The sequence below is a fragment of the Hyla sarda genome, unplaced genomic scaffold, assembly GCF_029499605.1.
Source record: "Hyla sarda isolate aHylSar1 unplaced genomic scaffold, aHylSar1.hap1 scaffold_768, whole genome shotgun sequence".
NCBI lineage: Eukaryota > Metazoa > Chordata > Amphibia > Anura > Hylidae > Hyla > Hyla sarda.
Window position 1 is genome coordinate 155,996 of NW_026610791.1, and position 11,982 is coordinate 167,977.

The 11,982-nt window shown below is 45.9% G+C and overlaps 5 non-coding genes across 5 annotated transcripts; all 5 read left to right on the forward strand.

The window, feature by feature from the left end:
• The first annotated feature begins 1,307 nt into the window (after window positions 1-1,307).
• Window positions 1,308-1,498, forward strand: LOC130345918 (U2 spliceosomal RNA). Its single transcript, XR_008884319.1, has one exon. It is a non-coding gene; the product is annotated as a U2 spliceosomal RNA (small nuclear RNA).
• Window positions 1,499-3,599: 2,101 nt separating this feature from the next.
• Window positions 3,600-3,792, forward strand: LOC130345924 (U2 spliceosomal RNA). The gene has a single exon (XR_008884324.1). It is a non-coding gene; the product is annotated as a U2 spliceosomal RNA (small nuclear RNA).
• Window positions 3,793-5,892: 2,100 nt separating this feature from the next.
• LOC130345920 (U2 spliceosomal RNA) lies at window positions 5,893-6,083 on the forward strand. Its single transcript, XR_008884320.1, has one exon. It is a non-coding gene; the product is annotated as a U2 spliceosomal RNA (small nuclear RNA).
• A 2,085-nt stretch (window positions 6,084-8,168) lies between these two features.
• On the forward strand, window positions 8,169-8,359 carry LOC130345921 (U2 spliceosomal RNA). The gene has a single exon (XR_008884321.1). It is a non-coding gene; the product is annotated as a U2 spliceosomal RNA (small nuclear RNA).
• Window positions 8,360-10,450: 2,091 nt separating this feature from the next.
• On the forward strand, window positions 10,451-10,641 carry LOC130345922 (U2 spliceosomal RNA). The gene has a single exon (XR_008884322.1). It is a non-coding gene; the product is annotated as a U2 spliceosomal RNA (small nuclear RNA).
• Window positions 10,642-11,982: the final 1,341 nt, after the last annotated feature.

Below are 11,982 nucleotides of genomic sequence, written 5' to 3' on the forward strand. Positions count from 1 at the left end.
CAGCCGATGCGACTTGTCTGTCGCTGAACAGTCGCTTTTTATGTATTCAGCACCTATGTATAATGTTGTAAAAATGCTCTAGAAGCTAAAGTCGCAGAAATGTCACACATATTTGGCCTGCAACTTTCTGTGCGACAAATTCAGACAGGAAAAATCAGTATAAATCCTTAGAAAATTATCCCCCAGTGTCTCCATCTGCTGGCGGTATTGAATAAGCATTGCTGCACTGATGGGGTATGCATTAGACGAAAAAAAAGAAGAAAAAGAAGAATAATACGCCCAGAAAAGAGGCGAAAAGGAGAAAAACGTAAAAAAACGTGAAAAAAAAGTAAGAGGAAGAGAAGGGAAAAAAAGGTGGAAATGGGTTTAAAAGTGATTTCGGCGGAGAAATATATATATATATATATATATATATATATATATATATATATATATGCGCACACACACACATAGATATAAACGTATTCTCCGTTGAGATATTGCAGCCGCTGCTGTGTCCAGGCCCAGGAGCCTTAGCACTGTGCTGTGATGTCACTCAATACCACTGACATCACTAGGTGTAAACAACATCTCTCCTTTGCTGTGTATGTGACTATGGAGCTGTTTGGTGATGTCGTCTATTACGGCCTTCATAGAAGCAACAGGAGATTGTTGCATCCATCTTGAACCCTCAGAACTACAGTGCTATGATGTCACTCACTTCCACAGGCCTTGCAGAGTGTAAACAACAACAACCCAGCTTTGTTGTGTATGTAACCAAAGGGATTTGTGATGTCACCTAGAACCTTCACAGCAGCGACAGCTTTATGAGGAGCATCAGCACTGCTCTGCCTGAGCAGAACCATCACCGCCATAGGTTGTCAAATAACCCGGATTTAACCCACACAGGTAAGTCCAATGGGGTGCAGGCATGTCCTCTATGCTTACAGCTTCCCGTGGGTGTTGGTTTGATACCGTTTGGGGACAGCCAAGGAGGCATCTGCAGGCAACAAAGGTAGGTGTGTGCTTGTGTGTGTGTTTCCTATGCAGATCCTAAGCCCAGTGTCACATGCAAGTAGGAGGAGTAAGAAGGGTTCCTGGCAAATCCGGGTTATGGATTGCATTTAAAAAGGCCCCGTGGGAGTGCAATGGGCCCCTGTCTTGCTGCTTAGCAATAATGGTATGGGTTTAGGTTCTGCTGTGTGTACTGGTGGTTGACTGCCCCCCAGCCCAGAGTGTGCATGGAAAATTGTCTGGCAGCCTCCCTGACAGCAAGCAGTGATAGTGCCCATGAAGGGGACCTTGTTGGGCCCGCCCCTTTCACGGTTATCGCTTCTCGGCCTTTTGGCTAAGATCAAGTGTAGTATCTGTTCTTATCAGTTTAATATCTGATACGTCCCCTATCTGGGGACCATATATTAAATGGATTTTTGAGAACGGGGGCCGATTTCGAAGCTTGCTTCCGTCGCCCTATGCATTGACCCGATATGGCAGTATCTTCGGGTACAGTGCACCACCCCCTTACAGGGTTAAAAAGAAAGATTCCTACTTTCATTGCTACCTGCTTGCTGGCTAGCCAGCTAGCCAGCCCTGTGGGCCTTGCTGCTGCTGCAGCCAAAAAACAAAAGGTGGTGCTGCTGCTGCTTCTGCTGCTTCTGCTTCTGCTTGTGTCTGGCCCCTGTTGGAGCGTCCAGGCACAGGACTTCTGCTGCTGCTGACTAAATGGCCTCCTTAATTGGATCATTTGAGTAGCCAGCACACCTGTGCAGGTAGGGCATGACATGATAGGCAGCTGCCTTGATAGCGGGTGGGTGCTGAATGTTCCTAATTGACAAAATAAGATTAATGCTTATGAAGAAATATAAAATCTCATCCCTTCCCCAATATCGCGCCACACCCCTACCCCTTAATTCCCTGGTTGAACGTGATGGACATATGTCTTTTTTCGACCGTACTAACTATGTAACTATGTAACATAACATGGGGGGGGGGGGGGGTCTCCTGGCTGTTCACACAGGTGTGTCATTGCTGTACATTGACCATGCATTGCTTCTGTGGTATTGTTGCAAAGGCAAAGACAAATGCTTCCAGCCATCCATTGCACTAATGGATTGGTCATCAGCTGGCTGTCTATGTCCCGCATCAATATAGACCAAAGTACAGAGGGTTAGGCTATGCTATTGTGCACCTACCTGATGCATCAGAAGGTGCGAGGGCCCTTGCTAAATTCTGTGCACAGACTTTGAGATCTATGCTTTAGACTGTATCTAAACCTGCTCCAACATGGACTGACATTCTGGCCTACTTTCAGCCGATGCGACTTGTCTGTCGCTGAACAGTCGCTTTTTATGTATTCAGCACCTATGTATAATGTTGTAAAAATGCTCTAGAAGCTAAAGTCGCAGAAATGTCACACATATTTGGCCTGCAACTTTCTGTGCGACAAATTCAGACAGGAAAAATCAGTATAAATCCTTAGAAAATTATCCCCCAGTGTCTCCATCTGCTGGCGGTATTGAATAAGCATTGCTGCACTGATGGGGTATGCATTAGACGAAAAAAAAGAAGAAAAAGAAGAATAATACGCCCAGAAAAGAGGCGAAAAGGAGAAAAACGTAAAAAAACGTGAAAAAAAAGTAAGAGGAAGAGAAGGGAAAAAAAGGTGGAAATGGGTTTAAAAGTGATTTCGGCGGAGAAATATATATATATATATATATATATATATATATATATATATATATATATATATGCGCACACACACACATAGATATAAACGTATTCTCCGTTGAGATATTGCAGCCGCTGCTGTGTCCAGGCCCAGGAGCCTTAGCACTGTGCTGTGATGTCACTCAATACCACTGACATCACTAGGTGTAAACAACATCTCTCCTTTGCTGTGTATGTGACTATGGAGCTGTTTGGTGATGTCGTCTATTACGGCCTTCATAGAAGCAACAGGAGATTGTTGCATCCATCTTGAACCCTCAGAACTACAGTGCTATGATGTCACTCACTTCCACAGGCCTTGCAGAGTGTAAACAACAACAACCCAGCTTTGTTGTGTATGTAACCAAAGGGATTTGTGATGTCACCTAGAACCTTCACAGCAGCGACAGCTTTATGAGGAGCATCAGCACTGCTCTGCCTGAGCAGAACCATCACCGCCATAGGTTGTCAAATAACCCGGATTTAACCCACACAGGTAAGTCCAATGGGGTGCAGGCATGTCCTCTATGCTTACAGCTTCCCGTGGGTGTTGGTTTGATACCGTTTGGGGACAGCCAAGGAGGCATCTGCAGGCAACAAAGGTAGGTGTGTGCTTGTGTGTGTGTTTCCTATGCAGATCCTAAGCCCAGTGTCACATGCAAGTAGGAGGAGTAAGAAGGGTTCCTGGCAAATCCGGGTTATGGATTGCATTTAAAAAGGCCCCGTGGGAGTGCAATGGGCCCCTGTCTTGCTGCTTAGCAATAATGGTATGGGTTTAGGTTCTGCTGTGTGTACTGGTGGTTGACTGCCCCCCAGCCCAGAGTGTGCATGGAAAATTGTCTGGCAGCCTCCCTGACAGCAAGCAGTGATAGTGCCCATGAAGGGACCTTGTTGGGCCCGCCCCTTTCACGGTTATCGCTTCTCGGCCTTTTGGCTAAGATCAAGTGTAGTATCTGTTCTTATCAGTTTAATATCTGATACGTCCCCTATCTGGGGACCATATATTAAATGGATTTTTGAGAACGGGGGCCGATTTCGAAGCTTGCCTTCCGTCGCCCCTATGCATTGACCCGATATGGCAGTATCTTCGGGTACAGTGCACCACCCCCCTTACAGGGTTAAAAAGAAAGATTCCTACTTTCATTGCTACCTGCTTGCTGGCTAGCCAGCTAGCCAGCCCTGTGGGCCTTGCTGCTGCTGCAGCCAAAAAACAAAAGGTGGTGCTGCTGCTGCTTCTGCTGCTTCTGCTTCTGCTTGTGTCTGGCCCCTGTTGGGCGAGCGTCCAGGGCACAGGACTTCTGCTGCTGCTGACTAAATGGCCTCCTTAATTGGATCATTTGAGTAGCCAGCACACCTGTGCAGGTAGGGCATGACATGATAGGCAGCTGCCTTGATAGCGGGTGGGTGCTGAATGTTCCTAATTGACAAAATAAGATTAATGCTTATGAAGAAATATAAAATCTCATCCCTTCCCCAATATCGCGCCACACCCCTACCCCTTAATTCCCTGGTTGAACGTGATGGACATATGTCTTTTTTCGACCGTACTAACTATGTAACTATGTAACATAACATGGGGTGGGGGGGGGGGGGGGTCTCCTGGCTGTTCACACAGGTGTGTCATTGCTGTACATTGACCATGCATTGCTTCTGTGGTATTGCAAAGGCAAAGACAAATGCTTCCAGCCATCCATTGCACTAATGGATTGGTCATCAGCTGGCTGTCTATGTCCCGCATCAATATAGACCAAAGTACAGAGGGTTAGGCTATGCTATTGTGCACCTACCTGATGCATCAGAAGGTGCGAGGCCCTTGCTAAATTCTGTGCACAGACTTTGAGATCTATGCTTTAGACTGTATCTAAACCTGCTCCAACATGGACTGACATTCTGGCCTACTTTCAGCCGATGCGACTTGTCTGTCGCTGAACAGTCGCTTTTTATGTATTCAGCACCTATGTATAATGTTGTAAAAATGCTCTAGAAGCTAAAGTCGCAGAAATGTCACACATATTTGGCCTGCAACTTTCTGTGCGACAAATTCAGACAGGAAAAATCAGTATAAATCCTTAGAAAATTATCCCCCAGTGTCTCCATCTGCTGGCGGTATTGAATAAGCATTGCTGCACTGATGGGGTATGCATTAGACGAAAAAAAAGAAGAAAAAGAAGAATAATACGCCCAGAAAAGAGGCGAAAAGGAGAAAAACGTAAAAAAACGTGAAAAAAAAGTAAGAGGAAGAGAAGGGAAAAAAAGGTGGAAATGGGTTTAAAAGTGATTTCGGCGGAGAAATATATATATATATATATATATATATATATATATATATATATATGCGCACACACACACATAGATATAAACGTATTCTCCGTTGAGATATTGCAGCCGCTGCTGTGTCCAGGCCCAGGAGCCTTAGCACTGTGCTGTGATGTCACTCAATACCACTGACATCACTAGGTGTAAACAACATCTCTCCTTTGCTGTGTATGTGACTATGGAGCTGTTTGGTGATGTCGTCTATTACGGCCTTCATAGAAGCAACAGGAGATTGTTGCATCCATCTTGAACCCTCAGAACTACAGTGCTATGATGTCACTCACTTCCACAGGCCTTGCAGAGTGTAAACAACAACAACCCAGCTTTGTTGTGTATGTAACCAAAGGGATTTGTGATGTCACCTAGAACCTTCACAGCAGCGACAGCTTTATGAGGAGCATCAGCACTGCTCTGCCTGAGCAGAACCATCACCGCCATAGGTTGTCAAATAACCCGGATTTAACCCACACAGGTAAGTCCAATGGGGTGCAGGCATGTCCTCTATGCTTACAGCTTCCCGTGGGTGTTGGTTTGATACCGTTTGGGGACAGCCAAGGAGGCATCTGCAGGCAACAAAGGTAGGTGTGTGCTTGTGTGTGTGTTTCCTATGCAGATCCTAAGCCCAGTGTCACATGCAAGTAGGAGGAGTAAGAAGGGTTCCTGGCAAATCCGGGTTATGGATTGCATTTAAAAAGGCCCCGTGGGAGTGCAATGGGCCCCTGTCTTGCTGCTTAGCAATAATGGTATGGGTTTAGGTTCTGCTGTGTGTACTGGTGGTTGACTGCCCCCCAGCCCAGAGTGTGCATGGAAAATTGTCTGGCAGCCTCCCTGACAGCAAGCAGTGATAGTGCCCATGAAGGGGACCTTGTTGGGCCCGCCCCTTTCACGGTTATCGCTTCTCGGCCTTTTGGCTAAGATCAAGTGTAGTATCTGTTCTTATCAGTTTAATATCTGATACGTCCCCTATCTGGGGACCATATATTAAATGGATTTTTGAGAACGGGGGCCGATTTCGAAGCTTGCTTCCGTCGCCCTATGCATTGACCCGATATGGCAGTATCTTCGGGTACAGTGCACCACCCCCTTACAGGGTTAAAAAGAAAGATTCCTACTTTCATTGCTACCTGCTTGCTTGCTAGCCAGCTAGCCAGCCCTGTGGGCCTTGCTGCTGCTGCAGCCAAAAAACAAAAGGTGGTGCTGCTGCTGCTTCTGCTGCTTCTGCTTGTGTCTGGCCCCTGTTGGAGCGTCCAGGCACAGGACTTCTGCTGCTGCTGACTAAATGGCCTCCTTAATTGGATCATTTGAGTAGCCAGCACACCTGTGCAGGTAGGGCATGACATGATAGGCAGCTGCCTTGATAGCGGGTGGGTGCTGAATGTTCCTAATTGACAAAATAAGATTAATGCTTATGAAGAAATATAAAATCTCATCCCTTCCCCAATATCGCGCCACACCCCTACCCCTTAATTCCCTGGTTGAACGTGATGGACATATGTCTTTTTTCGACCGTACTAACTATGTAACTATGTAACATAACATGGGGGGGGGGGGGGGGTCTCCTGGCTGTTCACACAGGTGTGTCATTGCTGTACATTGACCATGCATTGCTTCTGTGGTATTGCAAAGGCAAAGACAAATGCTTCCAGCCATCCATTGCACTAATGGATTGGTCATCAGCTGGCTGTCTATGTCCCGCATCAATATAGACCAAAGTACAGAGGGTTAGGCTATGCTATTGTGCACCTACCTGATGCATCAGAAGGTGCGAGGCCCTTGCTAAATTCTGTGCACAGACTTTGAGATCTATGCTTTAGACTGTATCTAAACCTGCTCCAACATGGACTGACATTCTGGCCTACTTTCAGCCGATGCGACTTGTCTGTCGCTGAACAGTCGCTTTTTATGTATTCAGCACCTATGTATAATGTTGTAAAAATGCTCTAGAAGCTAAAGTCGCAGAAATGTCACACATATTTGGCCTGCAACTTTCTGTGCGACAAATTCAGACAGGAAAAATCAGTATAAATCCTTAGAAAATTATCCCCCAGTGTCTCCATCTGCTGGCGGTATTGAATAAGCATTGCTGCACTGATGGGGTATGCATTAGACGAAAAAAAAGAAGAAAAAGAAGAATAATACGCCCAGAAAAGAGGCGAAAAGGAGAAAAACGTAAAAAAACGTGAAAAAAAAGTAAGAGGAAGAGAAGGGAAAAAAAGGTGGAAATGGGTTTAAAAGTGATTTCGGCGGAGAAATATATATATATATATATATATATATATATATATATATATATATGCGCACACACACACATAGATATAAACGTATTCTCCGTTGAGATATTGCAGCCGCTGCTGTGTCCAGGCCCAGGAGCCTTAGCACTGTGCTGTGATGTCACTCAATACCACTGACATCACTAGGTGTAAACAACATCTCTCCTTTGCTGTGTATGTGACTATGGAGCTGTTTGGTGATGTCGTCTATTACGGCCTTCATAGAAGCAACAGGAGATTGTTGCATCCATCTTGAACCCTCAGAACTACAGTGCTATGATGTCACTCACTTCCACAGGCCTTGCAGAGTGTAAACAACAACAACCCAGCTTTGTTGTGTATGTAACCAAAGGGATTTGTGATGTCACCTAGAACCTTCACAGCAGCGACAGCTTTATGAGGAGCATCAGCACTGCTCTGCCTGAGCAGAACCATCACCGCCATAGGTTGTCAAATAACCCGGATTTAACCCACACAGGTAAGTCCAATGGGGTGCAGGCATGTCCTCTATGCTTACAGCTTCCCGTGGGTGTTGGTTTGATACCGTTTGGGGACAGCCAAGGAGGCATCTGCAGGCAACAAAGGTAGGTGTGTGCTTGTGTGTGTGTTTCCTATGCAGATCCTAAGCCCAGTGTCACATGCAAGTAGGAGGAGTAAGAAGGGTTCCTGGCAAATCCGGGTTATGGATTGCATTTAAAAAGGCCCCGTGGGAGTGCAATGGGCCCCTGTCTTGCTGCTTAGCAATAATGGTATGGGTTTAGGTTCTGCTGTGTGTACTGGTGGTTGACTGCCCCCCAGCCCAGAGTGTGCATGGAAAATTGTCTGGCAGCCTCCCTGACAGCAAGCAGTGATAGTGCCCATGAAGGGGACCTTGTTGGGCCCGCCCCTTTCACGGTTATCGCTTCTCGGCCTTTTGGCTAAGATCAAGTGTAGTATCTGTTCTTATCAGTTTAATATCTGATACGTCCCCTATCTGGGGACCATATATTAAATGGATTTTTGAGAACGGGGGCCGATTTCGAAGCTTGCTTCCGTCGCCCTATGCATTGACCCGATATGGCAGTATCTTCGGGTACAGTGCACCACCCCCTTACAGGGTTAAAAAGAAAGATTCCTACTTTCATTGCTACCTGCTTGCTGGCTAGCCAGCTAGCCAGCCCTGTGGGCCTTGCTGCTGCTGCAGCCAAAAAACAAAAGGTGGTGCTGCTGCTGCTTCTGCTGCTTCTGCTTCTGCTTGTGTCTGGCCCCTGTTGGAGCGTCCAGGCACAGGACTTCTGCTGCTGCTGACTAAATGGCCTCCTTAATTGGATCATTTGAGTAGCCAGCACACCTGTGCAGGTAGGGCATGACATGATAGGCAGCTGCCTTGATAGCGGGTGGGTGCTGAATGTTCCTAATTGACAAAATAAGATTAATGCTTATGAAGAAATATAAAATCTCATCCCTTCCCCAATATCGCGCCACACCCCTACCCCTTAATTCCCTGGTTGAACGTGATGGACATATGTCTTTTTTCGACCGTACTAACTATGTAACTATGTAACATAACATGGGGGGGGGGGGGGGGGGTCTCCTGGCTGTTCACACAGGTGTGTCATTGCTGTACATTGACCATGCATTGCTTCTGTGGTATTGCAAAGGCAAAGACAAATGCTTCCAGCCATCCATTGCACTAATGGATTGGTCATCAGCTGGCTGTCTATGTCCCGCATCAATATAGACCAAAGTACAGAGGGTTAGGCTATGCTATTGTGCACCTACCTGATGCATCAGAAGGTGCGAGGCCCTTGCTAAATTCTGTGCACAGACTTTGAGATCTATGCTTTAGACTGTATCTAAACCTGCTCCAACATGGACTGACATTCTGGCCTACTTTCAGCCGATGCGACTTGTCTGTCGCTGAACAGTCGCTTTTTATGTATTCAGCACCTATGTATAATGTTGTAAAAATGCTCTAGAAACTAAAGTCGCAGAAATGTCACACATATTTGGCCTGCAACTTTCTGTGCGACAAATTCAGACAGGAAAAATCAGTATAAATCCTTAGAAAATTATCCCCCAGTGTCTCCATCTGCTGGCGGTATTGAATAAGCATTGCTGCACTGATGGGGTATGCATTAGACGAAAAAAAAGAAGAAAAAGAAGAATAATACGCCCAGAAAAGAGGCGAAAAGGAGAAAAACGTAAAAAAACGTGAAAAAAAAGTAAGAGGAAGAGAAGGGAAAAAAAGGTGGAAATGGGTTTAAAAGTGATTTCGGCGGAGAAATATATATATATATATATATATATATATATATATATATATATGCGCACACACACACATAGATATAAACGTATTCTCCGTTGAGATATTGCAGCCGCTGCTGTGTCCAGGCCCAGGAGCCTTAGCACTGTGCTGTGATGTCACTCAATACCACTGACATCACTAGGTGTAAACAACATCTCTCCTTTGCTGTGTATGTGACTATGGAGCTGTTTGGTGATGTCGTCTATTACGGCCTTCATAGAAGCAACAGGAGATTGTTGCATCCATCTTGAACCCTCAGAACTACAGTGCTATGATGTCACTCACTTCCACAGGCCTTGCAGAGTGTAAACAACAACAACCCAGCTTTGTTGTGTATGTAACCAAAGGGATTTGTGATGTCACCTAGAACCTTCACAGCAGCGACAGCTTTATGAGGAGCATCAGCACTGCTCTGCCTGAGCAGAACCATCACCGCCATAGGTTGTCAAATAACCCGGATTTAACCCACACAGGTAAGTCCAATGGGGTGCAGGCATGTCCTCTATGCTTACAGCTTCCCGTGGGTGTTGGTTTGATACCGTTTGGGGACAGCCAAGGAGGCATCTGCAGGCAACAAAGGTAGGTGTGTGCTTGTGTGTGTGTTTCCTATGCAGATCCTAAGCCCAGTGTCACATGCAAGTAGGAGGAGTAAGAAGGGTTCCTGGCAAATCCGGGTTATGGATTGCATTTAAAAAGGCCCCGTGGGAGTGCAATGGGCCCCTGTCTTGCTGCTTAGCAATAATGGTATGGGTTTAGGTTCTGCTGTGTGTACTGGTGGTTGACTGCCCCCCAGCCCAGAGTGTGCATGGAAAATTGTCTGGCAGCCTCCCTGACAGCAAGCAGTGATAGTGCCCATGAAGGGGACCTTGTTGGGCCCGCCCCTTTCACGGTTATCGCTTCTCGGCCTTTTGGCTAAGATCAAGTGTAGTATCTGTTCTTATCAGTTTAATATCTGATACGTCCCCTATCTGGGGACCATATATTAAATGGATTTTTGAGAACGGGGGCCGATTTCGAAGCTTGCTTCCGTCGCCCTATGCATTGACCCGATATGGCAGTATCTTCGGGTACAGTGCACCACCCCCTTACAGGGTTAAAAAGAAAGATTCCTACTTTCATTGCTACCTGCTTGCTGGCTAGCCAGCTAGCCAGCCCTGTGGGCCTTGCTGCTGCTGCAGCCAAAAAACAAAAGGTGGTGCTGCTGCTGCTTCTGCTGCTTCTGCTTCTGCTTGTGTCTGGCCCCTGTTGGAGCGTCCAGGCACAGGACTTCTGCTGCTGCTGACTAAATGGCCTCCTTAATTGGATCATTTGAGTAGCCAGCACACCTGTGCAGGTAGGGCATGACATGATAGGCAGCTGCCTTGATAGCGGGTGGGTGCTGAATGTTCCTAATTGACAAAATAAGATTAATGCTTATGAAGAAATATAAAATCTCATCCCTTCCCCAATATCGCGCCACACCCCTACCCCTTAATTCCCTGGTTGAACGTGATGGACATATGTCTTTTTTCGACCGTACTAACTATGTAACTATGTAACATAACATGGGGGGGGGGGGGGGGGGGGGGTCTCCTGGCTGTTCACACAGGTGTGTCATTGCTGTACATTGACCATGCATTGCTTCTGTGGTATTGCAAAGGCAAAGACAAATGCTTCCAGCCATCCATTGCACTAATGGATTGGTCATCAGCTGGCTGTCTATGTCCCGCATCAATATAGACCAAAGTACAGAGGGTTAGGCTATGCTATTGTGCACCTACCTGATGCATCAGAAGGTGCGAGGCCCTTGCTAAATTCTGTGCACAGACTTTGAGATCTATGCTTTAGACTGTATCTAAACCTGCTCCAACATGGACTGACATTCTGGCCTACTTTCAGCCGATGCGACTTGTCTGTCGCTGAACAGTCGCTTTTTATGTATTCAGCACCTATGTATAATGTTGTAAAAATGCTCTAGAAGCTAAAGTCGCAGAAATGTCACACATATTTGGCCTGCAACTTTCTGTGCGACAAATTCAGACAGGAAAAATCAGTATAAATCCTTAGAAAATTATCCCCCAGTGTCTCCATCTGCTGGCGGTATTGAATAAGCATTGCTGCACTGATGGGGTATGCATTAGACGAAAAAAAAGAAGAAAAAGAAGAATAATACGCCCAGAAAAGAGGCGAAAAGGAGAAAAACGTAAAAAAACGTGAAAAAAAAGTAAGAGGAAGAGAAGGGAAAAAAAGGTGGAAATGGGTTTAAAAGTGATTTCGGCGGAGAAATATATATATATATATATATATATATATATATATATATATATATATATGCGCACACACACACATAGATATAAACGTATTCTCCGTTGAGATATTGCAGCCGCTGCTGTGTCCAGGCCCAGGAGCCTTAGCACTGTGCTGTGATGTCACTCAATACCACTG